Source organism: Myotis lucifugus, unplaced genomic scaffold (genome assembly GCF_000147115.1).
Source record: "Myotis lucifugus unplaced genomic scaffold, Myoluc2.0 scaffold_2554, whole genome shotgun sequence".
NCBI classification, from domain to species: domain Eukaryota; kingdom Metazoa; phylum Chordata; class Mammalia; order Chiroptera; family Vespertilionidae; genus Myotis; species Myotis lucifugus.
Window position 1 is genome coordinate 5042 of NW_005873602.1, and position 5648 is coordinate 10689.

Below are 5648 nucleotides of genomic sequence, written 5' to 3' on the forward strand. Positions count from 1 at the left end.
ATAATTGTTTACATCCAAGTAATTATTAATGTTCTCTAAAGTTTATCAAATATATAGATATAGCTCTATGCAATAACAATACAAAATGGTGAGAGTATAGGTGGATGTGTCTTAAATGTTGAAATTTTTTATTATTCAAGAATAGATATAGTCCAGCCAGTGTGGCAGAGGGGTTGAGCATCAATCTATGAACCAAGAGGTCAGGGTTTGACTCCCAGTCAGGACACATGCCTGGGTGACAGGCTTCATCCCCAGTAGGGGACATGGAGGAAACAGGCGATCAATGACTCTCTCATCGTTGATATTTCTATCGCTCTGTCTCCCTCCAAATTCCTCTCAGAAATCAACAAAAATATCTTAAAAAATAAGAAGAGATATAAATATAATTGAAGAATAATTACAAGGAATAAACAAAATCCCTTACTTGAAACAGGTTCAACAACAGCAACAACAAAAAGAGGAGATCCAGATGGAATTGGACTCAAGAAACTCCCACAGACACTAAAGAGTAAAATCAATGGTCATGTGATATCACAGAAACGTTCTCATTTATGATTAAATGCTGGGATGTGTTATGACAATAATTCTGAGGTTGGCGTCTATGAACAGGGAGAGAAGAGCTGCTCCGAACTCTACTGTGTATCAACACCTACAGATGGGAGACCAGAATCTCAGGTGGTGAACAGGTAACTTCAGGGCAAGCGGAGGATAAGGGGCCAACTTCAGTCCCTCTCTGGGCCTGAGGATGGAGAGAGAGGAGCAGGGAGTGTGGGATGAGTGGGCAGAACCAATAGAGAGAAAGAAAGAGGCAGGGAGGGGAACAAGTCAAATGGGAGAAGCACAGGCAGAAACAAGGGGCCGTCAGTGGGTGTGGATTATTGTTTATTTCTGTATCTCATGATGTTTTGAGCCATTAAACAGATTGGAAGCGAAGGAGGCACAGGGTCTCCCAGGGCGGCCCATTCTCAGAGACAGCAAAGAATTTCAGATGCAAACCAACCCATCCTGAGCCCGTATTCCCAGCCTCCCCACCTGCCCCAAATCACCCAGGACCTGGGACCAGACACATAGAGACCACGCCCACAGGCCCATCCCCCAGACTGACACACACCAGCTGGTCCTGAACTGCTCACACTGCCCTGCCTTCTGTTTCCCATGGGAACCCCAATCTAGGCCTTCGCTAGGCTGCCCTGCACCTGCATCTGCTTCCTGAGGAAATCCGGGGCTTCCCGGGCACAGCGGCCCCTCCTCTCAGGAGGTGAAAGGAGGAAAAGTCTTCTCTCCATGGCACTGACTCCCCTTGTGGTCACTCAGTCACTTCCACACACTGAAACCCCAGGGGCACATTGGAGGCAGGTGAGTCAAGAGCTTCCAGGGAGAAGGTGACGTTGACGTCCCAGGACGGTCCCTGTAGCCTGGTGTCCACACCACAGTCCCATCTTGAGAGGAAGGGAGGATCCATCAGGAGCTCTGCCTCCTGTTCCGGGGGCCTCCACACCTGCGGGGCCCACACAGGTGTCAGCTCAGAGACTCGGCCACTTTGGCTCTAACTCCAGGCAGAGCCGGACAGCTCAGCCCCACCTGCACCTCAGGGCCAATCCCTGACCTTCCCCGGGAGGGACAGGCCTGCTCACCTGGTGTAGTAGAGCCAGGTGAGGACGTAGGTGAGGAGGAAGCCAGCCCCCATGAGGGCCCCTCTGATCAGGGTGAGGACCAGGGGCCAGGAGCCCTGCTGCTCCTCAGTCACACATCTGCAGGCAGGGCTGCCTGGGGATGACGGGAGACGGGTGACGTGTTGTCCAGGTGTCAGTCCACCCACAGCCCAACACCTGACCAGGCGGCCAGCTCCCACACCTGTCCTGCACCTCACTCTGCACAGAGAGGCTGAAGGAGACGTGCTGGGAGCCCAGCGGGTGCTGAGCCCGGCAGGTGAACTCCCCTCCGCCTCAGCCCCACATGGGGCAGCTCCAGGAGCCCTGGTGCTGAGGGCTGGAGGGGCTCAGGGCTTGTTCCCCCAGCACCAGCTCAGGTGACACCACCCACTCCCAGGACTCAGTCTCTCCTCTTCCCACCTCCTCCCAGAACCCGCTGTCGGTTCTGTTCAGGCAGGAGATGCAGGCCCTGTCCTAGCAATCCCCCCTGTCCCCATATACCCCCCACCCCCAGCCCCACCCTCTCTCTGACCCACTCCTTTCTCCGTGGCCTCTGCCCCCAGCAGGCCCTGACCTGGCAGCAGCAGGACAGAGGCGCTCTGGGCCCCGTGCACATTCCGGGGCCTCGCAGATGAGTCTGAGTCCCTCACTGAGCCCCACATTGAGGCTCAGGGAGCTGTTGGTCCAGGGCCCCTCTGAGCTGGACGTGACCACGTGGGAGACGTTGCCATGGTTCCCCTCCAGCAGCCCCGCCCCCAGCCGCCAGCGCAGGGAGGGGGCCGGCTGGGCCCTGGAGGAGCAGCTGCAGTGCAGACCCTGGTCCTCCCAGGAGCAGGAGGGTCCCAGCAGCTGCGGGGGGTCTGTGGGGAGCGAGGGGACGGGTCAGAGGTGCCTCTAATCTCCCCAGAACCCAGCTGTCCTGCCCCCCGGGGTCTCCCCACTCACAGACCACGGAGAGGCTGAGAGAGACACTGTGGGAGCCCAGCGGGTGCCGAGCTTGGCAGGTGAACTCTCCTTCCTGTGCAGGCCCCATGCGAGGCAGCTCCAGGATCGCGGTGCTGGAGAGGGGGGTGGCGTTCAGGCCTGGGGACCCCCGGAACCAGCTCAGCTCGGCAGGGGGGTTGCTGTCAGCCTCACAGCGCAGCCTCAGGGCCTCTCCCTCCAGAATGGGAAGGGAAGTGGCCTGCAGAATCTTGAGTGCTGAGAGAGAGAAAGAGAGAGAGAGACAGAGACAGAGACGGAGAGAGACAGAGAGAGAGAGAGATGAGTGGACCACAGATGCAGGCACCCACCCACCAGAGGTGACGGACTCGGGTGATGCCTTTCATCCCTGCCCTTCCCATGTCTCATCCCATTCAAACTCCCGCTCCCCCCTCTGCCCCACCAGGGCCCGGGGCAGGTCCCAGCCCAGAGAGGAGGAGTTCTTTCCTACCTGTGTGGTTTCTGAAGGGGACGCCTATGGTGAGGTTCTGAGGGGCATCTGGGATAGAAAGACAGGCCCCCCCTTCAGATGGAAGTCACCCCAACCCAAGGACTGGTGGAGGGAACCAGGAAGGAGGGAGAGCTGTCCTTCTGGTCCCCTCCCCACCTACACGCACATCCATGCCCGGGTGTTCTCAGGTTTGTTCAGACACACACACACACACACACACACACACACACACACACGCCACTCCACTCTCCCCATGGACCCAGCCACCCCTCCAACACTCACAGGAGACATTGAGCTCGATGGTTCTCTGTGAGGTCAATGGAGGCCGTTGGACTATGACCAGACAGGTGAGGTTGGTGCCATGGTCCTGGGGCCTCGGGGTGAAGGTGAGCACCGAGGAGCGGAGGGTCAGGGGGTCCAGCAAGTCCACAGCGGCTCCCACCCAGGAGAAGGTGAAAGGCTGTTCCCTTTCACAGGCCCCTGGCAGGCTGCAGGCCAGCTGTGTGGGGCGGCCGGACTCCAGAGGCTCCAGAATCTGGATGTGGGGTTTGTCTGTCAGGGAGGAAAAGGAGAGGGGGAGGTGCCTGGGCCTCAGGGGCTTGGGACACAAAGTGTGATCCTGAGTGGGGCTCGTGCCTCTGGGCCCCTGAGCTCCCCAGGCCCTGTGATCTTCCCACCACCCAGGGCCCAAGGCCTGGACATGGAGTGTCCAGTGTCCTGTTCCTGCTCTAAGACGGGGTCCCATGTTCCTGGGTCCTCTCCTGGGCCCCTGCCTTACCTGTCACCTGCAAATCCAGCATCTTCTCTCTGTAACTATGTTTCACAGAAGTTCCTCTCTCCACGCGGAAGAAGTAGCGTCCTGTGTCATTCCTCCTGGTGTCTCTGATGCGCAGGGAACAGTCGTTGGTCCTGGGGTCCTCGAAGATGAAACGGTTTTCTGTTTCACTCTTCGCCGGTTTATGTGGGTTGTTTGAGGCCACAGGAGCATCATAGGCTGTGTCGTCCCCGTGCCGGTACCAATAGATGTAGAGGTTGCTATAGGAAGACCACGAATTCCACGGGTAGGAGAAGGAGCAGGGCACGTGGACACACAGACCCTCATGCACTGTCACCGATTCCTGCACTTGGAGCTCATACTCGTAGCCTGGCTGCTGCTGCAGGGACCCTGGGAGGGGGACAGAGGCTCAGCGGCAGCCCCTGATGATCCCCCACCTGTCCTGCCCCCCTCCCTCAGCCCACTCACCCCCCCACAGCAGGGGCAGCAGCAGCAGGGGCACCATGTCTGCCTCTGGCAGGGTAGAGCGGGTTTAGGTCCCTGTGTCAGGGAGCCAAGTGCCCAGTTCTGGGGTGGGGCCTAGGACACCCCAACAGGAAAACCTGGGGGAGAGACTGTGGCCAGGCTGGAAGGGGAACTTGGCCTCCACAGGATGTGTGTGGGGGTGTGTGGTGGCTGAGAAATCTTCCTGTCTCCCTCCCCCCTCCCACCCAACTCTGCCGGTGGATATGCTGAGGCCCCCAGATGTTGAGTGGTGGCATGTCCAGATGTGAATCTGAACGAATTCACCTGGCAGATGATGTGTAAGTGGAGAGGGAGGTCACCCAGGGGACTACTGGGGTCAGAGCTGGACTTGGGGGAGACCCACCCTTGAGCTGAAACCACTGATGGGTCTGGAAAATGGTAACTTTACATTTTCTTTAGACAACTCAAGTGCTGGCAAGAGAAAAAGCAATTTAGACTCAACTCCAGTTGGGGAGTGGAACCTCAGCGAAAACTTGAGCATTCAAGCCCTTTGCTCTGAGAGCTTTGTGGGGACATGGGAGGCACACGTGTGGATCTTCCAGGGTCTGGGGGACCTGGGACAGTGACAGCACACAGGCCCCATCAGAAGGCGATGTGTGAAGGGAGATCTCACCCCATTCGAAGGGACTCAGCACGGCAACAAATTCATCACCTTGCAGCTCAGGAAGCTCCACCTTCAGGCCCCTCACGTGCCCCATCCCTTTCCAAAGCCCATCAAGTGCTCGAGTGATGTGTGGACATAACCTGCAATCCTACTGCTCTTTTATGAAAGAAAGAAACGTGATCAATGTTTTCCCAAATATGACAGTGATGTGAAACTTCAGACATTCCCAGTAACAAATTGTGTGATTGAAAGAAACGTTCCTTTAATTGTATAGGAGAAAAAGAAATGTCAGTCATCCATGCTGAAGGGAACACTGAATTCTCTCTCTAGTCTGTATATTACCTATATATATAAAAGGCTAATATGCAAAGTGTCCCCTCAGGAGTTTGACGGGGAGACTGGGAGTTTGATTGCTCACAATGATGTGTGCTGACCACCAGGGGTAATGTGGAATGAAGGAAGGCCCCAGCCAGCAGCAGGAAGGCCCTAATCGCCACAATCAACTCTGATCACTGGCCAGGCCTAGGCACCCTACCCGTGCAGGAATTTCATGTGTCTGGCCTCTAGTATAAATATAATATTCTAGTAATTAATACTTAATATAATATTAACATTTATTATTATGTAATAGAATTAATCTCCTATAAAGAGGCATTCAAA

At 55.9% G+C, this 5648-nt stretch overlaps 1 pseudogene; it reads right to left on the reverse strand.

Annotated features, from left to right (window-relative positions):
• Positions 1-1028: 1028 nt before the first annotated feature.
• On the reverse strand, positions 1029-4364 carry LOC102437584 (annotated as a pseudogene).
• Positions 4365-5648: the final 1284 nt, after the last annotated feature.